The following is a 22977-nucleotide window of genomic DNA, read 5'->3' as shown; positions in this document are numbered from 1 at the left end:
AGGTTTGTTATAAACCTTCTTTATTTGGAACTTATTACACAGCACAAACCCCAGCTGTGTAGCCTGAATTGTTAGTATTTCTTTTTCTTATGCTAAACAATGAAAAGCTACTTCCCATAGAACTGTGACGTACAATATTTCTGTAATCTTAACATAATTTTCTTTCAACCACACACTTTGTGAGTCCTCTTGCTTTTCTGGGATAAAAAAATTTCAGAGGAATAAAACCCCTAAAAAAGTAATTAATCATCTGGTTCTGGTTAAGCAAATGGCCTGATTCTGTGACCTTCAAACCTCCCTTCCCCCTCAAAGAAAGCAATAAGAATGTAAAACACAGAGAGATTTTTAGAGGTATCAAGGCTCTGACTCCCGCTGATCGTTAAAACAATCTCATCCTCAACACTTCACAGAGTATGGGCAGTGCTGTGCAGCACTGGGCCCTTTGTTTTATGCCACCTCTTATAGATAGATGAAAGTCCTTTACAATATAATTTTTAACTTTTAAAAATGTAATTCAAGCAAACTTTCAAGGATATTTTGAAATACCCAATTATCAGATTAAAATTCACAAATCATTGTCCACCAAACACTTCTTGAGAGTTGCACACCTTGCTTGTGAACTAAAATTCAGTTACAAGGTATTACATGGTACTTCTTACATAATTGATTTTCAGATGCGACTGAACTTAATGGTCATTTGCATACACCATTCATCTGCTACACAAATTCTCCCTTCAACAGGTTGCTGAGGCATGTCACTAATACAACAAAGCAGATTGCATTTTGTTAGATATCTCTGTGTATTATATTCAGAAATAACCCCATAGCAAAGCACCACTGGGAAACGCAGGTATCCAGGAAGGAGAGAAGGACAAGTTCTGGGTGTGATTTACTCACCAGTGATAACAATTCTCCCAGACCCATGTTTTACATTGGTCCCAGCAAGGTAAAGCTTTCATCCCAGCTCCATAGAGAACTCAGACAGCCTACAACCAGTACCAACCAGAGCTTTGGCATTAACTGTTTGTGAGCCAAGTTTGTTTTCTTTCCAAGAGTAGTAATAGGAAAACACAATTCCTTCCCACACAAAAAAGAAAAAACAAACAAAAAAAAACCTGCTCAAATCTAAAATGAATTTTTTTTCAAATAGTCCTGATCCCTAGGTTCCCTGGTTCCAGGCAGCCCTGGACAGCAGCTACTGAAGGAGACAAGGGACTCCAATAGGAGAATAAGGAATCACTGTCAGTTCAGTGTTACATGGAAGAGTGAAGGGATGTAATTATTTCTGTTGGAAGTAGACACGAAGGTGTTTTGAAAATAATCCAGCTGATGTGTCCATTTGCATTTTGGGGAAACAAGTATTTTTTAAGAAATTGGTTCCTATAAATTCCAACTGAAATAAGGGCTTCATACCAAATTCAGCTTTCCTGATCCAAAGAGTTTTGCAGCCAAAATAGACTAGAATAAGAATTTCTGTACTAGAAGACCAGTCTAAACTTTGGATGAGTCTAAACTATCCTCAGATAAGATTTTCTGGTCACCATTCTCTCAACAAGGAGCTGAAATATAGGTAGTGTAGATCACTTAATCAAGAATCATGTGAGAATTGAACGACAGGGGCCAAACTTCAGTTTTCTGTGTCTCAAATTAGTCTCTTAAGTACAAGACCGTATTTCAAAACCCAGCCAAGTGCTATGAACCAAACAATCTTCCCACGCAGCTCTACATATCCTCTCAAAAACTGTTCAATCTGTAATAAGAGTAGAATAATTCACTAATAGGTATTGAACAGACCAGATCCATTAAATCCCATTAACAGCGTGTAAACCCTACAACGTTCTCATACAGCAAAGAGCTTGGTCCTGAACTGGGGACTCTGTCCATAAGAGGATGTCCATGAGGATGCGTGATAGTAGGATGAGACCAATAGTTTTGTAATCGCATACTGAAGAACACATTCCTTCTCCTCCTCTTTTTTTTTTTTTCTTTCATTATATATTCCCTTAGTGAATTCATGCAGAGTAAAATTACCCCTTTGGGAAAGCTTAAAAAAAAAAAATCTCCTCTTGAAGTGTAGCATGCATCTTCCCTCCAGATGTCCATATCATTCCTTAGTTGATCTGTAGCCTCTTCTTTGGCAGTGCTTTCTCAGAAGTATAACATGCCTGAGTGTTGGTGGCTGCCTTATTGTTTATGTGATTAGTCACTCTTGGACTATTTTAAGGAGGTGATGTGTCATTTTTGTAAATTTTAGATAAAATTCATTTATTTTCTGATGATTGATGTTGACCAGTTATCTGACTAATTGCACTTTCTTGTATATTTCTCCAGAATTTGAAGAGCATTCAGAATGAACAAAAGCTTGCTTGCTTGCTTTTTACTTCTCTTTTTCTTTTTTTCTTTCTTTCTTCTTTTCTTTTCTTTTCCTTTTTTTTTTTTTTAAAAAAAAAAAAAAAAAAAAAAAAAAAAAAAAGGAGGAGAGCTGTTGTAATAAAGCTAACAAAACTGTGGCTGAACTACAGCTTTATAATAAAGCTTGTGACAAGTTCTGGGATCTAAGCCAAAGCCAAACCAAATGTACAGTTTACGAGGGTGAAAGGTTTTACTGGCCAGTCTGGTTCTCTTCCAAAATGCCTTCATTTCACATGTAAATGCTAACAGAAACAAACAGTGGTGGTACCATTAACTTCTGTTTTTGCATCACTACCTCCATGCCATGATATAAGGCACAGAACAAAATTGCAAGAAAATTGGGGGGGGGGGGGGGGGGAGGGGGGAGGGGGCAGGGAAGGAGAAAGAAGAATTAAATGAAACTGTGTTAGATCCCTCTCTCTGAATTCCATTAGGCCCACTGAGACTTCCTTAAAATTATTGGCAAAATGTGTTATTATTTTGGGAGGAGAATGGGAAGGTAAAGGAAGGAAGGGGGAAGGCTCAGGCTAACTCAAAAAGATCCCTAATTATAAAAAGCTGCTTTATGTTTCTCCCAAGCCTCATTTTTCTTTGTAATGCTAAGCCAGAATAGTGGGAAACACATTGATTTCTTTGTACAAATCTGATCATTTTGCGATGAGCCCTAATTTCTTCTACTTGGTTCTGTTTAAGACAAAACTCTTTCTGAAGTCTACGGGAGTTTTGCCTAAATAAGCCACAACTTGAAGCAGGAGGCTCCCAGGCCCCCTTCCTCACTGTGATATTATACAGCAAGTCTGTGAAAAAGCATGCTTGCACTATTCTTCCCACTTCCTTCTCTGTTTCAGCTCTTATATATTTGTTTGTTTCCTTCTCTGATTGCATCTTGTAATAAAACCAAGACTGATAGCTCCTTAAGGCAGTGCTTTTCCATTTACTATGTGTTTACGGTATACTTCTGCCAAAAGTACATCCTTATGCCAGGCTTATATATCAGTGCCTGAATGTGATATATTTAAAATTTTTAATTCCAGAGCTATATTAAATAATTGTAAGAAATCACATGGTTCCTGGCAATTAGATCTTTCCTATATTTAAACTGCTTGCACTCCCACTGACTTTCCCGTATGCAAAACTTGTATTGAGATTGCAACACAACTTCTTCCTTGGGCCATACCAAGACTACTTTTGCTCAGCACAGTCATTTTCCTCTGAGGAGCACTTAACATGGAGAACTATGAGTTCTGCTCCTTTTGAGGAACCATGCTTAAAACATTTATAAGTACCACACACAACTGGGTTAGCCAGACAGTGTGTTTCCATTTGTCCTTGTGTTGTAACTACAGAGGATAAGAACTCTTATATTATCATTTGTTTTTTATGAATAAAATAATGAGTAGATGTCATCTATCTGTTAGCTCTTCGTTTGCAGAAACCTGAGTATAGAGGTATAAAAGATGTTAACACATGTAGGATCCTGATCGCTTATCTCTTGGAATGACTATAATGGGGTACTCATGTATGTACAATGACACTCATTAAATACAATGCCAATTATACATTCAGAGGGGAGTTGTGGTGCTGCATCCTTGCTCTATTTAATTTTATTTCTCTCTCTCTGGATGAAGTTAACAACATACCTTTTATTATATGTAAAAATGTATCTTTTCCTGGTAACTGAGGTTTTACTGCTAATTGAAGGGAACCGTACAAAATTATGCTCTCAGTAAAGTATCAGAATATACTTTGTGATGGGAGTCAACTCTAAATCAAATAAAGTAGGAAGCTGTTCTTTACTGACATGCCTTCATCTTGCCTTCCTTAGCATTAAACTATTAAGTATGTGGCACTTTGTTTGTAGAATGGTTATGTCATCTTAAAAAAACTTAATTAAATCACTCAACAGCCAGTCAGAGTACTTAACATAAGCTGTAAAAACATTGGTGGGGTCTTCTTACTGAAGACACTTCATGACATGTCTCTAGGCCAGACATGCATTAAGGCATGATTGCACTTACTACCTTGATGTGCATACTGATCTGAATCCTTGTGTAGTTTCATAATACACAGAGGATGTCTCATGAATGACTCACAGTATGTCCACACTGCAATCAAGAGGCACAATTCATAATTTGGAGGTTTTAACAGACCTAGTCCAAATGGTTACCAAATGTAGCTGGAATGAAAATGTGCAGTATCTTTTTCAGAAGAATTTGTGCCTCTGACTTTTAGGACACTTGTGTCTATAGCAAAGGCTTTTGCTTCTCCTGTACCTGGACTTGTAGATTTTAGTTAGGATGATAGGATGATATTTAAATGTATAGCCTGTGACAACAACAAGGGAGAGAAGAAGAGCAAGGGCAAATGGGTATGATGGGACCTTCTAAAGTCACTACTGCATGCAACATTTATTTTTTGTTGTTGATTCAGAAGTCATCTTCAAATGAAAACTAACTACAAAAATATAACAGGATGCCAAGCTTTCAGGTAATTTCATGTTGACTCCACATAAATTAATTTCCTTTAATTTAATCGAAGTATGACCTCCCCACAAAGCTGGGAGGAGTGGCTGACGTGCCAGAAAGCTGTGCTGGAAGGAACAACCCGAAGTATCAGTACAGGCTGGGGGACAACCTGCTGGAGAGGAGCTCTGAGGAGGAGAACCTGGGGGTCCTGGTGGACGACAGGTTGACCATGAGCCAGCACTGTGCCCTTGTGGCCAAGAGGGCTAATGGGATCATGGCGTGCATTAAAAGGAGCGTGGCCAGCAGGTCAAGGGAGGTGATCCTCCCCCTCTACTCTGCCCTGGTCAGGCCTCACCTGGAGTACTGTGTCCAGTTCTGGGCTCCCCGGTACAAGAAAGACAGGGATCTCCTGGAAAGAATCCAGTGGAGGGCCACAAAGATGATATGGGGCCTGGAGCATCTTTCTTATGAGGAAAGGCTGAGAGAACTGGGTGGGTTTGTTCAGCCTGGAGAAGAGAAGACTGAGAGGGGATCTCCTCAGTGTATATAAATATCTGAGGTGTGGGGGACGGAAGGATGTAGCCAACCTCTTCTCAGTGGTTTATGGGGATAGGACAAGGGGCAATGGCTGCAAGTTAGAACACAGGAAGTTCCGCACTGACATGCGAAAGAACTTCTTCACGGTGAGGGTGACGGAGCATTGGAACAGGCTGCCTAGGGAGGTTGTGGAGTCTCCTTCTCTGGAGATATTCAAGGCCTGTCTGGATGCCTACCTGGGCAGCCTGCTCTGAGGAACCTGCAGGCTGGTTGGACCCAATGATCTTTCGAGGTCCCTTCCAACCCCTACAGTTCTGTGATTCTGTGATTCTGTGATTCTGTGATTCTGTGATTCTGTGAATGATACAGACTTTTTCATGAGCACTTTCCATATAGCTCACAGACTATGTTACAAGGATGCCATTACAATATTCTCTGGTACAATTACAGACAAAATTAATTACAGAGGAAAAAAAAAAAAAAAAAGCGCAGGAGTATCTTTGGTGCAAGTTTCATTTGCCACTCCACTAGAGTGGATTAAGTGAATAATAGTAAATGACCCAAAGTTGTATGAAAGCAGTGCTTAAGAAATAATAATAAAAACAAGAATCTGAAAATGCCATGGAAGACCCAACAGAAAAAAAAAAAAAATCACTCAATGATTAATGCTGAGAGAGTACTGCAGCAACCTGGAAAAGAATACTGTAGTGGAACCTTAGAGCTCAGTGTGAAAGTGAGCAAGAAAAAGCATACACATTGCTGCAAAAGTTATTTCTTAGTAAATGGAATTTAATACTGCCACAGATGTACAATTAAATATCCTTTTCAGCCCCCATTTAAACAGTGGCCAGACAACAAGAGTTCAAGTTTATGGTGTTTTTGTTTTTTTCTTCTTTGTTTAGTCATTGTTTCAAATTCACCAAGAAGCGCAGATAGTTTCAAATCTGGACAAGGCAAAAGCATATAGCAGGCCTCTTGTTTACTTCTGATACTTCTAAAAGGGTAACTTAACATAACCATTTGCACCCAGCTTCTCTCAAAGGAAACCTGACTGACCAAAGCAGATCAGACCCAAAACATGCAGAGTTTAGCACCAGATTTCTGAGGCTATCAATATCAGACTTCAGGATTTTTAAGAGCTCAAAAGTAGGCTAAATGGGGAATGATTCTCTTCCCTTCTAGCTCACAGCAGCACTGATTTCAGCAAAACATGCTCAGATCTTGGGATGAGCTTAATGCTACTGCAGTTAAATTATTGTTGACACTGAAGTTAGTTCAACAGACAAGTTAACATGATGTTTGCTGAACCATGGTGTAGGCTTCCTCATTCATAACTGAAGAGTTGTTGAAGCCCCAAAGTAGAACTCTTGTCCTAGCCAATGGTCCTATAATTGTGGATATTCTTGGTACTGATTTAATTGCTAGAGCTTATGCTTCCCCTTCTCCAAGGGACTATGCTTCTCACACATGCCATGATACCTCTGCTTACACTCTTTTGAGAGTTAGTAAATCTTTCACACCTTTTCTATACAATAAAACAGTTGAAACAGAATAATCCACCTCTTAACTCTTCTGGCCAAGAAAGTAAATGTTTTTGAACTCTTACTCTGTGAATTCAGTTAGGACATCTTGTTTCTCAGGCAAGTGCCCAGCCCAAGTGCCCTGCCACACAAAAGATAGATGGGAACATACCACTGCACCACAGCTTAGATGTGAAACTCTTGATTTTGTATAGACACACTTAGCAAAGTGGCAAGTTGTGAGAAATAGCCATCTCTTCAGCATATTTTCTGGCTGACCTGTGGTTCCAAAGAGCTTCTTACTGAGTGAAAAAAAAATCTCTCTACCGAACAGTGCTCATAAGTATTTAATTTTGGTGTGTAAATATGACCCTGTGAGCCAAATGGTTAAATTCTTTAATGGATATGGATCCAACTGCACTTGCTTGTTTGCTCAGAAGGGATTTAATTTGCTTTAGTTAAAACATGTCTCCATTAGCTCTCCTAAGCCTTGCTTACAGTAACTAAACTAGACTGTCTTTCTGTATAGATCTCTCTATATATATTCCTTGCTTATTATGAGCATGATCATGTCTTTAAAAATAAATTAAAAAAAAAAAAAACAATATAAAAAAAAAAAAAAACATAGAACTTCACACTTTCAGTGTTGCAGTGGCTAAAGGATGCTATTGCAGCACCTTTTCCTGCTTAGATGACAACCCAGGTCCCATTTTAAAAGGGACCAAGAATATATATCTCCACTTGACTTCAGTGGGTGTGATACAAAAGCAGATGACAGTACCTCTAATTCTGCAAGAGGCACAGACAATTACAAAACTGAAATCTGAGCCCCTTGACAAGGTGCCAAAATATTAATGTCCCGTTCATCCCATTTGCTCTTGTTGCCTTTTCCTCTTGGATTGCTCACATCTTTCAGCCTATGGCAACACTTTAGCAAAAGTTCTCAGAATTCAGCATTGCTGCTATTTCTGCATACTGATTGTCCTGGGAGTATGTGATGCCAATGGTACCCCGAGGGAGCAACAAAAAGCATTTGAACAGTGAGGCATCCCACAATCTTGACTCATCAAGAAACCTGCATAGATATTAAAAGAAGACGGATGCCAGAACCCAGTTCTGTGTGTTAAGAACAAGCTAAAGGTAAACCAGTAAGATTGAAGGAAGATAGTAAAGTATTAAGGAATCAAGGACAAGTGACCAATATTCAACCTGAAGCATTCAGCTCAGTGAGTATGGAAAATTTTCTTTCAAGGTTTTGTTAAAATAAATAAATAAATAAATAAATAAACCAAAACACCCAAAGACATAAATTTATTTCTGTGGTGGGGATTGGAAATCCTGTTTATTACCATTCACCCTTCTTCTTTTCTACCTCAAGGAGACACTCTTTGTCTCCCTGGAGCATCAGTCCAATTGGCTGGTTATTTCAGTTCTGTGGATATTCTGCTGATAGCTATACTGTAGATTCCCATGCCAGATACTTGAGTTAATTAGCTTGTGGGCTGCTAATGTCAGACTTGTTTAGTGCAGGAAAAATAGCTGACAACAAATCATCACTGTGTGAGATCTTGATTATTGTTTGAATGCAAACAGCAACATGCTGGCACCGCCTTGCAAGTGTTTTCAATCACAGAAGGATGCTAACACAATGAATGATGCTGGCTTTTTTTTTTTTTTTTCCCTGGAGAAATGAGTCAGATCATTGATGGGTCCTGCACACTTGTTTTTTATTTGAATTTCATTTAGGTAATCCTGTCTTCTCCAGGTTCATAAGGCTGAGGGCCCAGATCCTCAGTTTTTGAAGTCTCTGATAACCAGTTGCCAAAAAAACAGAGGGATGACCATGGAAAATACTAGATATGCTATACAGTGAGCCTGTACTCACAAAAATACTACATACATGCATTTAATTGATTAGGGAGATTAACTTGAACACAGGCTGAACAACTACAAAAGATCTCTTTCTTTATTCATGTCTCTCCAACGTATTACCTCTTTTCGTGCTGCTCAGTTTCCACCAAAAGTGCTACTGTTCTTTTGAGAAAAATACATACTGCTTGCTGAAATTATCTTTGCTTTAGATCTGCCCTCTACCCTACATGGCTAAGAATTATATAAGAATATCATTCACCATTAGGCAAAGTACAGATGAGAACAGTTTGCAAAGTACGTGATCACAACAACATCACAAGAAGCAAGAATTTTCTGCAATTCATCCCTTTGCAGGGTTTCAATATGAATTTTGGAAAAGTACGATGTTTTAGATAACAGCAAGATGTTTAGTTTTTTTTGTGGTGTTAAGATCAATGAAGTATGCACAAAGGTATATACTTACTTTTTCACTTTGAACTGGTCAATCCTGTAGAAGTTGTTCGTTGTCTCACAAAGTGTTGCAATATCCAGATTCCAGACTGTAACCTGAACGAGTCCTGGTTTGAAAATAAAATGGACAATTATCACCCGGAATGTTGTGGGAAATATTTTTTTTTAATTTCATCAATATATCCTGTTGAAAATAGTGACTTCTATATTGTCTTATTTCATTATTTTACCACCAGAAAGTATCAAAATTTACAATGAAATGCTCTTGTACAAAGATAATCTCAGTGACTGCAGTAAATTTATATGGAAAATATGGATTTCCAATGTATCTTTTCTATCAGTGTTTTGCAACTTCCATGATCTGATCAGGAAAACAAAGGGAGGTTGTGAGCCCAAACCCAGAATCAGAAACCTAGCTGAGTCGGGATAGAAAAAAAGCCAGAACTCAAATGTCCAAGGATACTCCAGTGACCTGTTTTGGCCTTAGCTGCTTCTGAACCATCAAACCACAGTAGCTTGATGGCTGTAGAATCATGGTATAGATAAAGGAGGCTCTGTGCTTTGCTAACTTGCACAAGCAGCAACAAGTAATTCTAGCCATGTAATTAGCTTTGTTATATGTAATTAGTACAATATGTAATTTGGAACCTTTGGAGTTAATTATGCAATATACATGCCTGAATTTATTATATGGGTACTAATTTGTGCATTGTGTTGTATTCCTTGAATTTGTAAACAGAAAAGAGTTTTTGGATGATGAAGCATATCTACTAAGTATGTAAACAGACCAGAAAGGAGACATGGGTTTCTTCTGAATATCTTTTATGGGAAGTAAACAAAGGCAAATGTTATGAGTAGCGGAAAATCAATGCAAAATGAAATGCAACTGTCAGCCTATCCTTATTACTCTTCAAAGCCATGCAAAAGCTGTAACAGAAGGGTAATCAACATGATGATAGTATTAGCAGTGACTTGTTAGAAATAATCCTGATACAGACACTTTAGAAACTGTGATATTAACCAGACTCCCAACTTTCAGAGAAGGACCTAGGAGTGATGGTGGATAGTCGGCTGAATATGAGCCAGCAGTGTGCTCAGGTGGCCAAGAAGGCCAACAGCATCCTGGCTTGCATAAGAAACAGTGTGACCCGCAGGGCTAGGGAGGTGATTGTCCCCCTGTACTCGGCTCTGATGAGGCCGCACCTCGAGTACTGTGTTCAGTTTTGGGCCCCTCGCTACAAGAAGGACATCGAGGTGCTTGAGCGGGTCCAGAGAAGGGCGACGAAGCTGGTGAGGGGCCTGGAGAACAAGTCCTACGAGGATTGGCTGAGGGAGCTGGGCTTGTTCAGCCTGGAGAAAAGGAGGCTCAGGGGCGACCTTATTGCTCTTTACAGATACCTTAAAGGAGGCTGTAGCGAGGTGGGGGTTGGCCTGTTCTCCCACATGCCTGGTGACAGGACGAGGGGGAATGGGCTAAAGTTGCGCCAGGGGAGTTTTAGGTTAGATGTTAGGAAGAACTTCTTCACCAAAAGGGTTGTTGGACACTGGAACAGGCTGCCCAGGGAAGTGGTGGAGTCACCATCCCTGGAAGTCTTTAAAAGACAATTAGACGTAGAGCTTAGGGATATGGTTTAGTGGGGATTGTTAGCGTTAGGTAGAGGTTGGACTCGATGATCTTGAGGTCTCTTCCAACCTAGAAATTCTGTGATTCTGTGATTTTTAAAGCTCATACATAACTTAAAATATAGGCCCCAAATCAATCTCTTCATCCCCAATGCTTGCTTAAAAGATTAATAGTGTACTTTCAATGTTTACAGTCCTAAACCAATTATGTCAGTTTGGGATTGGTGATTCTAGATTGCTAAACAGTACTATGGGATAAATCTGTTTCTTCCAATCATTTGGACTTTTTTTGGAGAAAATAAAGAGCTGGGGAATTCAGAGAGGCATGAGTTATTTATTGCAAACATTCAGTGTATCATTTTCATTAGATTACAGTGATGTAGCCAAACAGATGTGAGTGGACAGGGGAAAATAATTTTTGTAAAACACTGCTTTGTCAAATGCACCTTCTGGACTATTGCATGGTGTGATTGCTCCTGCCAGCTGGGACACTCAAAAGTGTCTGAAAAGATACTGATAGTTACAGGTTAGTTTCTAAGGCCCTTATGACAAAAATGGCCCCCAAGTTCAGAAAGAGCAAAGTAGGCATGGACTCGAGACTTGCAAGTGATCCTTGCAAGTCATGACAGTGTCAGGTGCTACACTGATGCCATTAAATCCAGTAGCAGATAACTTGGTGGAAATATTTTTTTTTCAGGAGAGCACGAAACATAGCCAGCTAAAAAGCATCACCTATCATGTGCTCTGAGCACAAAAGCATGATGGAGGCCAATGTCTGTTACTAGTTACAGAATATAAGGCAGTGTAAATCACCATAATTCCTGTGAGACTCTGAAAATTTGATTAAGTTAAAGTTTTTAAATGGTGATAAATACAATGGTATAGAATGTAACCACTGTCTAACTATTCTTTAAAAATAGAAATTTGCTACGCTGAAAAAAGAACACAATATAATTTAGCATGTACTTAAAATAGCCATGAGACAGACATTCTTGTGTGATAGCTACAGCTCTATCAGCCAGAAAAGTTGCAACTTAGCTAAAAAAAAAAAAAAATCCTTTAATTAAACAAAGAAACCTATCACATTCCTGAAATTCACATACTGCCTTGTCAGATGCCAAATGTGTTAATTTAAGACAAGCACCTTATGGCCAGGATGCACTTTGCATATTTTCAGAACATTATGTTTATTCCAGTTGACACATCTGTAGCCTGGCTGCTCTTTTTTTTTTTTTTTTTTTTTTTTCCCTTATTAGAATAGACAGGTAATGGTCTTTAAGTTCAGACCACAAAAGAGCAAACCATTTTACCATTTGAAGCTACAATGCTACAGTCTGTGTAGAAGTCCGGAGTTCATTCTGAAAAGCTCTGTTTAACTTCTTCCTCTTATACTTTGAGGAGAAATGATAAATTAACAGGACAGTTATGTATGAGGTTACTCAGGAAAGCAACAGAGAACCATCACTGTTGGGAATTTATTGATGGGGGCAACATACTAGTGTTGAGTCTGGATCTAAATCAATGCTAGCTCTTGATTTAGGCACTGAAGACAGTGTTTGAATACCCTTGGGCAGAAAGCTGTTGAGATTTAGTAGTAGTAGTGTTAACCACAGATCCAGCTCAAAAATGAGGCTTTCCAGTGCTGAATCACATGGAAACAGACACTCTGCTCTGACGGGAGAATTTGGAAGTCAGATGTTTCTGAGGTGGGGTTTGTATGGTGAGAGAGGAACTTTTTGGGTCGGCTGGTATAGCCAGAAAATCTTTCAGGCCCACAAATGCTTCTTCAAGATGTATTAGGGATTTCTAGCATTTTCTATATTAAAGAGAAAAAAAAAATCTTGTACTAAGGGTGACTGATGGATCCGAGTCCAGAGAGAATTGCACAAATGTTCTAGTTAGTCTACCCTAATCCCTGTCTGATAAGTGTGCAGCATGCGAGTAGTTTTTTCTGTACATTATAGAATCTGGGGCCTGAAGAGCCAGAAAGTTAAATATTATCTTTCAATCTGATGAACATGTGAACTTTATAAGAGTTAATACTGGGAGCGATAGACACTTCCCCAAGCTAGGAATTTCCTCCTAGCCACATAAGTTCGCAAGTCAGGTAAAGAATCATGTAGCACGTTGAGTGATTCATGCATGTGAACAGAGGGTTTTGAAATAAAATGCCTGTATAATAAATTTATAATTAAGGATAACCTCCCACCCACCTCATGAAACTGCCTCTTCTGCCCTTGATTGCTGACGGAAGCTGTCCGCATGCATCAGGGGACAGCAGGCTGCAACTGGCGGGGTTCCTGTAGGGCAGAAGAGCGCCAAACAAGAACTCTGATCAGATTGCTGCAAGTGGGCAACCACCGTGCCTTTCATTCTGAAACAAGCACCCTGCTCAGGTTTCTTTTCCTTTGTAGTCTAAATTGCAATGGCCACAACTGGGAACTTTGAATGACTGTTCATGAACTTTTCAATACAGTTATATTACAGCAACTCAAAGACCTTTTAAAAAGGATTATTTGAAAGACATTATAAAGTCTCTGTGTAAGCAGAAATAAGGAATCTAATTTGTAACTTTTTCCTAAATGAAACATTCAGCAACCTATAACAGCAGTCACATGATAACTAAATTATTTCCCTTCCCAGTGAAATGATCCTAAGGACACAGCTGAGGGGGAGGGAGGAAAAATATATATATATTTATTTTTTTTTTAATAATCCTTCTGTAACTTTCAATATTTCTTTATTAATCTTTAACTGTTGATGTGCCGGGCCTCTTTTTATGACTGGTGTCTGCAAAAGTTCACGGGGTTGTTTTTTTTACTGGCACAAGTATCAGCAGAAAGCAGAGTTTGGGGGAGGGAGGAGAGGGGCACACGTGGCTTTCCAGAACCGAAGGTTTCATTTGCATAGATGAGCCTGCATGCCAGAGCTGCATGTGCACACATGTAGGCAGAGAACAGCTAGGCAGCACAGCATTTTTTTCCAGGACTTGGCGATCACACATCAGTGTAAAATATTTCACCCTCAAAATCATTTATCTTGCAAACATCCTGAACTTAACCGGAGCGTATCGGATAATTATTTGCTGTTTCCTTATTTGCTCAGCTCTACTCTTGTGGGTGTGCTCCCATCAGCATTTTGAAAGTCAGCCCAAATAATAGAGCCTACCTATGAGTACAGTGTCAGCTAATGATTCACAAAGCATAGTTCTGAATTCAGTAACAAGTGTTTTTAAAAACCGCTTTCTAGTCTCACTCTGAAACAGATTAGCATAAAATATCCCTACCTACCAAACTAACAAAAAATGGTTTGACACTAGCTGTGACAAGCTTTTTAAAATCAGCTTTATTCTTGCCCACTGTCAAAGGTAGCAGGACTGCACAACTGGTCTAACTTTTCCTTACATCTATGAAAATTTCAGCTCTACCTATTCACCCATAATGAATTTCTTTCATATGAATTAATAAAGTTCATTCACATTCACTACAAATGTCTCGCTGATATCAGTCGAGAAATGTACAACTACATATCACTGGACATATAGTTTGTAAGCAATTTAGATTGAAGATGCTAAACCATTGACTTTTACTATTAGGTGTCACTAAGGACCATGCACTGTTATGGCACAGCTGATGCTATAAGAGAATCTAGCCCAGGACACATGGCAGGGACTACTGAAAGTGTTATTTCACGTACTTGCAATGTGTACCCAGACCAGTCATAGTTTTCAATTTGACATTCTTCATGGTGTGCATCTGATCGTTGGGCTGATCAGTTATTTGAAAGAACCAAAACCAAAACCAGCAAAATCTCCCAGTAAGGCAACAGCATCTCAAGGATGGAAGCACTAGAAATGTAAGAAAGCTGCAACTGGGAGGATTCCTTCTCAGTTTTCAGAGCAAAAGAACATGTTGGTAAAGTTGCCAAACCAAAACTAGCTGACGCATTTCTTTGCATAAATACCTCTTTATCCTTAGTCTGTTAGACCTTGTTGACCTAGGTCAGATTTAAACAGCAGAAATGCAGATAGTGTACGGCTTAGCTTCTATGACTATTCACACTGAATCATAGATGTCACATACTTCATTAAAAATCCCAAAGCTAACATTAATCTCCATGGCACAATTTAGTCCTTTCGGGCCACAAAATGGAGAATGTGTTCTCTCTCCCTTGCTTCTAAGCTATTTGATTCTCAAGGAGCTCACTGGACACCTTATAATAAAAAGTACAAAAAGGGCATTTATTATGAAAACATTTGATGAGAGGAAATAAGATGATAACTATACGCAACTTAAGGATTTAGACATATAGTGTTACAACCAAGAGGCCTGGATGGCAGTCAGATCTCTACTCATCCTTCTCAAGAATATTAAAATCCAACTTCTTCCCTGATAGCATCAATGATCAAAAGGCATAAACAATCAGGCTTTCTATGCTAATTACTGCACTGAAGTATTTCCTTAAGTAGTTTAACCAATTAGAAGGAGCAGCAGCCATTAAAAGGAATCTTAATAATTGATTAGTTATTCACAATCCCTTAAAAAAAAAAAAAAAAGTTTTTGATCTACATATATTATCTCTCTTTTTCATGAAATTTCAGCTTTATTTAAACATATATTCCCAAACTCTGTAATAGTATGATGTTATTAGCCTCTTGCCTTTATTTTTATTAGCTTAATATGTGAGTCATTGAAAGTTAATATATTTGTGGTTCACACATGAAAAAGAGTTGAAAGTTTAAGTAATACAGTTTGCACAGAAGAAAGACTAGTAATGTAAAAGATTTCTAATTACTAGGAACTGGCAGGAACAGAGAAAAGCTCTTTAAGTGAAATCACGTTTCTGTAATTAGATTTCATTAAGAAGCATTGTCAGGGTTAAAACAGTTTGAAATAGCACAAAAAATCTTTAAATAAAGCGCTACTGTGTTTTATTCAGATGGGACTGGAGAAAAAGGGGATAGCTTATGCCTCAGGAGTATATTGCCAGCAACACATTTAGAAGATAAACCATTTCTAACTAATCTTGTCCTCCAGTACTGATTAGATTAATACTTGGCAAAATTTGGTCATTATACCTTATGCTAACAGAAAGTCACACTCAGCTGTGAACTCTGTTTAGGCCATATGTTGAACAATCAGTGGTACAGTGCAGGAGGGTATGTTGAGTAACTCCATGGTCAATTCAGAATTAGCAGGAGCATCACACACATAATTGTTACCAGAAGCAATGCAGACTGCTTAGAGGGTGTGTGAGTTCTCTGTATGCTGTCCTCGCTCTAGAGTTAAGCAAAATACCCTACTTTCTTCTTTGTTTCTCATTCATAGCGTGATTACTTTTTTTTTATCTTTAAAAAAAAATGTAAAAGCAGAAACACACAACAGGTTCAGTCAGGGGCTTTGTCTGGAGAGCTTCCTGACCTGTTTCTGCTGTATCCAAATTAATATGCCATCAGGGACTAACCTCATCTGTAGCACAACAGGTAGCTTTGCCTGCCAGCTGAGCCTGTGGCCAACTTCTCTGAATGCACCTCCCCTGCTTCGCTGCAAAGTCAAGCTTAAGTCATTAATATGCACTTCATTAGGCCAGGTGGAACGTGTTAGTCAGTTCTAGCTTGGAAATCTACCAATGAAATCCTGTGTGACAACTACAGAAATAAACCCTGGTGACTAGTGAGTCACAAGTCTCCTACAGCAACGTTGCTTTCTAAAGGGAATTTATTTCTTGCTCAGCCAGGCTCCAGACTACATTTTGAATGCAGTGTAAGTGTTTGTGGGGCTATGCTCTGTGTCGGTTCCTACCAATTTCAAATGTCTGATGGCCTCCATAACAACCTGCAGAGCACTCAACTGAAAGACTGCACCCTGCTAGCAAGCCTTCTCAAGTCCTGAGTAGAGAAGAAAATCTTGGAACCAGTCACTTTTGGGGCAACTTCTTTCCTCTGGTCAGGAAAAAGAGGAGGCTTTTTGAAGGTGAAAATTCTGGTGGTTGCATGCCAGGCTCCTAATGCTAACGCCCATATATATACACACAAGCACATGTATTCCTGCCTTTAAAGGGGTTTGGTTTTATCCCAGAGCAGAACAGGAATGTTTAGGAAAACACAAAAGTTTTGCAGGTTGGAAAAGTATTTCTCACACAGCTCTAGCCTTAGTAATGGGAGGCCTCCAATGGTGTTTAATATTTCAAGCAATTTTGGTTTCAATTAAATTAATAGAAGGGAAAATGAAAAAGAAAGGGCTGGGAGGGGGACTAATTTTTTCCTATCCTGAGGGAAAATTCAATTACTTAAATTGTTCTTTTGCAGAGGAATGAAACAATTGCAGCAGAAGGAACATTGGAAAATGTCATCCAATCTGCTTCTGAAATACAGTTTGTGCAACGAAGCACCATTTGTATGGATCCCACCAATTTACTACAATTTAGAGTGCTAGCTAGACTCCAGTTCTTGTGTCCCTTGAAAACTTTATTAGGATTATTAAGTCAGGACTAATTGTTGCTTTTTGTTTGTTTATTTTCTCTTCTTCTCCTTTCCCAGAAGCACCTGAACATCTTAGGAATTTAAACCATTAAAGTTTTAAAGCATCTATTGCCAAAGCAACCGCACCATCTAGGTCCATTCCTTGGAGGCAGCTGAGGCACGTGGGCTCCCTTGGCATCCCAGCTGCACATAGGAGCTGTTCTGAAAGCCCCAGTGACTGAGACTTGCAGTTGCAAAATAAAGTCTTTAGGAATAAAGATGCAGAGAAGGAGACAAAGCAGCTTTCCAAAAAGAGATCCCTCAGATTACACTCATACAACCAGCTAGTGGGTGTCACAGTTAAACTGCATTTAGCTCTGCATAATGAATCAGTCTCTGAGACTGTTAGGCTCATCTGATGTATGCAGTCAGTTGAGATCATGAGTCACAACAGAAGGGCGCAGCCCAAATTAACATGATCCCTAACTTCATACAGACCCTGATGAGGCTCACCTTGGGATTCCTTGGAGAGTTTTGCAAATGGTATCCAAGGTCTAGCCCATTGTCTTCTGTACACACACAAAAAAAAAAAGTGCTTTCAGAGAGATGATTCACTTTCTCTCCCTGTGCTTTTAGGAACAATTCCATTTGCAGCTGGTAGGAAAGGTAAGTGATAAGAACTCACATGCAGCAGCCTGAACACTCCAGAACACATGAGAAAATACTGCTTCAAAGAGACAGCAAATAAAACCAAAACCAAGAAAATAAACACTGCAGCCAACATTTTCCAAAATATAACGCCTTCAGCTGGTTCTTGTTTTAAGTATATGGTAAAACTGAGTTATCACAGGTGCTGCTTTCTGGAAACGCCCACCATTACGGCTGATAAGATAAATTCAAAGAAAAAAAAAATCTTGAAATGGCCTCAAAGAACTCTCTGAAAAATTTAGATCATTTTAAGCCTGCAGATTTTGGAAAACAGTCTAGTTTTCACGATACCAATATTCGCCCCTTCCATTCTGTACGTGTGCAAACACATCTCATCCTTTTCCTCACTGAATTCAACTCAGACTAGCACTGCCATGAATTTCATTAGTTTCACTGGGTTTTATCCCCTTCTCTGAAGCAGTATGTTAGTGATGACAACCTTGTGCTACTAAATGAATCTCACATTTACAATGAGTGCCAGGGCACTTTTAAAATTTTGACTCTTTTTCCTACTTTGTCATAAGTCTGCCTGGCAAAAATTAAAAAAATAAAAATAAAAAATAAAAAATAAAAAATAAAGGCAGCCAAAAGGGGCATGTTCACTTTCAGAAGTCAACGAAAGAGAGGGGGTGTGTGGAAGAGAAACTCTTTAATGTTGCTCAAGAAAATACTTTTCAGTCAAACCCTGGCAGCATACTGCCCAATTCCTGTCTTCAGCAGCAAAGTTGAAGCTGCCGGTGCTCAGGGGCGATTGGCAGTCTGCTCTGGGTTCCTTCACAGCACTGCTAATCTCCACTAATACTCTCCCATGCTTCATTTAATTTCACTCTCAGGGCTCTTTTTCAAATTCTTCCTCCAATCTTAAACCAATGCCCTCATTGTTTAGGATTCCTTTACCCTGACAAGGCTGACCTCAGATATCCTCTCCTTTTTCCTGCTCTGTAACTCAGGCAGTCCACTTACTCATTCATATGGTAACCACACATAATGGCCTCCACGTTAATTAAGTAATTTTGGTTATTTAAGGTACTACAGAGGGGTTTTCAATCTCCCAGTGCCTTTCAGGCCAATTGAACTCATTTTTTTTGTTGAGCGGGCCAGAGAGTACATGGAAGAAGAGCCAAGGAGAGCATGCTCTCTCCCTGAGCCATTCCTTTCATGCTGCTGCAGGGTTAGGCCAAAACAATATCAGCAAGTCTAATTTGCCCCAGCAGTGGATGGGAAATGACTAAAAACTTTGCAGATTAATTTATGTCAGATGTATGCTTTAAAGCAAGTGAGAGCAAGAAGGAATGAAAGAGCATGTGGGGGGGGAAGGTGGCGTAGAAAGAAAGAACAGAGAGAAAAAAGAAGAAAGAAAGAGAGAGAAAGAAAGAAAACTTGCTTTTGCTGCAGGACATAGAAAGACCCTCTTTCAGTTCTCTTGGGAGATGAATGGCCCCAAGACAAAGACAAAGTCCTACCTTTGCTTTATGGTTCTTTTGTTTGATGCTTTAAAGTTATCAGACAATTCAGAGCAAAATCAGAGGGAGGAGAAGATGCAAAACTATACAGTGCATGATGAGTATCCCAGCAACTGCTGGCCCTTCTTGCAAAGGCATTTTTGTGCTGCACAGATGAGATAGACACAAAAAAAGTGTGTTTTTTTTTTTTTTTGTTTGTTTTTTTGAGGGGTGGTGGTGGTGGTGTCCCTCACAGTACCAGAAAAGCAAAAAGGTAGTAGAAACTTTGTGACAGTCTGGATAAATAAATAAATAAATAAATATTTCTGTTACACAGTCGATACTGAAATCAAAAGGAAACTGCAGATCAATAGATGATATGGACTGGATGACATTGCAACTGTGACAGTCCTAGGGAAGCTCAAGACCAAACCATCATTCCTGTTAAACCAGTAGACCCATGTTTCTCTCTGATGGCCAGCTGTGATCCTCCAGATGTGATATCTCATGGGAGGAGTCCCTCAGTGAGCTATTGAAATCCAGAGGCTGTAATGCTTAGCTAGGTACTATTCAGTGTGACTTACTAGGGGACAACTGCACATTTTTATACATACTTTTTTTTTTTTCTGTATGTGCCTCAACATGTGACAACTGGCAATGGTTAGACATCTTGCTGGTATTCTCAGCAAGGCCAAGAACAGTCATCTCTATGCCGGATCTCTCTGGTTAAGGGTGTTGCAATGCTCGGGAAGTGTCACGTGTGGTGCTACCACTGTGCAGTAACCATTCTGTTGCTAAATAAAGCTGACTTAATTTTGTACATTCTTAGAACTCATATCCAATCTGATCTGCCCACCACATCTAAAGCATTTGTTTACTTTTTATGCAGCCATGCTGCTTAGTTTTCAGATGACTGCCTCAAAAATTCTAAGGAAGTTCAAAATAAGTTTCATATAAGAAGCACAACATTAGCATGGACTCATCTCTGGTGAGAGCTGGTTCTTCTCCAAAAGTTTGAAGACTTATTCTTCATTCACCTTTTTCTTAATCCTTGTTTTATCATTAATAAGATACTGAAATAGTAATATCCAATGACCTACCTGACATCTAAATCCTGATCTGTTTTGACAGCAGAAACCTAAATGTAAAAATTTTCAGAAGAGCTGAACAGACAAAAAGCCCAAATCTAAAAAGAGGGAGGAGATGTTTCATGGAATTAGACCTTAACTCTTGGTTTCAAAGGAGACTAGTACTTAGGAGCCTATGTCACAATTTTCAGCAAGATGTCAGGTACAGCTAATACAACATTTAATACTGATGCAGTTAGATTTGTACTCTTAGCAGTATCACCTATTTCAATCTAGAAAGGAAACAGCAGTATAGAGAAGCAGCAACACAGTATGTCTTTATATCTATAGATGTGGTTGGGCCAGGATGTTTTTCCAATAAAAACACATCCAATAACCTAGATGGCTGTACTGGTGCCAGATTTTCTATAGAAGACCAAAAGTCTCAGATGCCTTAGATGTGTGTATTACACCAGTTCCACTAGAACTTTGGCAGGTGATAGCATTTTCAGGACTACGTGTAAGCACCAGAGCACATCTGACAAAGAGAGAAGGTCTTAAGTTACTTGAGCAACGTAAAAATATTATTTCTAAGACTGATGAAATATGCAACAATGCACAAGTTAAAAAAATAGGTCAGTCATCTTCAAAAGAACAGAACTGAACAAAGCCATTCTGAAGATACAATAACAAAAGTAAATAAAAATAGATTGTATTGGGAAGTCTTTTTTAAAACCCATATTTCTGTAAAATGGTAATTACAGCTATTATTAATATACATAATGCTGATGATTTGATCTGAGACAACAGATACGTTGTTATCTTTGTGTGTGTAAGAACTAAGACTATGCAAAGATAAATTCAATGACTTCTAGATTCTGAATTTCCTGATTTAGGCCCACACTAGAATATGGAAACTGAGTGAAGGGAAGAAGAGGATTTTCCTTATTTTATCTTAACTTTGGGAAAACTCCTGGTTAATTAATATAGTCTGTCAGATCTAGGGTAGTTCTGACTACCCTGTCAGAAATGTGGTGGTGTGCCCATGCCGGAAGACACCTACTTCAGGACTAATCTTAATGGCATCAAAGCCTCAATCATCTACCACAGGTTTTACAGTGCATTGTGGGAATGTCACACACTGACTTTTCCCTTGGAGATTCACAGGAAATTTGAGGATATTCTGTCAACTTTTCCCTGCTGCTCTCATGTCTAAATAAAAACCACTCCTATTGTTCACTTTGGACTGGGGAGAATTTTAAGCAAGAACTCTGAAGTATTTGGTCCTCCAAGACTAGCGGAATAACGTGAGAACCAAAGCTCATCCCAGGTACTGGATTAATGAGCCTCTCCAGATCTATGCCCCATCTAAGCATTTCTAGACTGTACCAAAAATACAATTGCAATAGCCTTGTCTCAGAGCAGAGTTCATAACTTTTATGTTAAGAAAACTGTACACATGGAAGGTGTACAGACTGCAGATCTCTCAGCATTACTCCTGCCATAAAGCCTTTCAGCCCAGTAAAAGTCTGTATCTATTTGCCAGTGACTAGCCATCACTGTCAGACTTTTATTATTTTACAACATAAATATCTGAAAGACAATTGAATCTCTGCATTAATCTGTTTATTTTTTATAGAGAAAGAACAATGAAATAGTTACAAAGTTTACAGATAGCTTAACATTTGGTATCCTTGAACAGATGCTTGTGCTCATTTTGTCATTGTATTCTACACTTATTTATCCTTTGTATTAACGAAGCATTTAAACACTACTGTTTGCATACATGCTAACATAGATTTCTGCCAGGGATAAACACAAAGCAAGAACTAGCAAATTGCTTATCAGCAAGGTACCTTTGTGCTGTATTTCAAGAACATCTGTAGAAGTCTGAAGGGCAGAAATCAGATCCCTGGAAAACAGTTTGCCATGGCTAATTCTTTAAAAAAGAAGAAAAAGACCTTTCACATATTAAGAAGGCTAGGAGATTGTTATCATTTCCTCTGTAAGTCACAAAGACATACTTTTAAGAGAATTCAGCTAGGAATTATGCATTCTTAACAATTCTGAATAGTCAGGCCCCAGTTATCTGATACCAACAATCATCAAAAATAAGACCCTAAAATATATCCATGGGCTTTACATGAACTCCTTATATTTCTCTCGCCGTGTTTTTCATTTTAAATCTGATCCACTGTTCACGATTCTGGGCATTCATAGATACTTTATTTTACTGGCCCTTACATTCATTAACGCCCATTACATTATGGCCAGCATAAGAGATGTTTAGGCAAGCTCCATTAGTGAAGGTGTGAGCAACACTCGGCTCTCGCACCTGATTTGTGGTGCCCTATAACCTTCCTGTGCTGGGGTCTCAGAAACACACCACAACTGAAACACTATTAAATGTATAGTTAAGTC

General features: G+C 38.9%; 1 long non-coding RNA gene across 1 annotated transcript in view; it reads right to left on the bottom strand.

The window, feature by feature from the left end:
- LOC311433484 overlaps positions 1-22977 on the bottom strand; it is a 55835-nt gene that overhangs the window by 5669 nt on the left and 27189 nt on the right. The window contains exons 10-11 of the long non-coding RNA XR_014690776.1: positions 13093-13179; positions 9270-9363 (exon numbers count right to left, since the gene is read on the bottom strand). This is a non-coding gene — a long non-coding RNA (uncharacterized lncRNA). The remainder of the gene's footprint in view (positions 1-9269; positions 9364-13092; positions 13180-22977) is intronic.

Source organism: Aythya ferina (genome assembly GCF_964211825.1).
Source record: "Aythya ferina genome assembly, chromosome: 3".
Lineage (NCBI taxonomy): Eukaryota > Metazoa > Chordata > Aves > Anseriformes > Anatidae > Aythya > Aythya ferina.
Note: the sequence above shows the minus strand (reverse complement) of the source record. Positions and strands in the feature narration are given on the sequence as shown.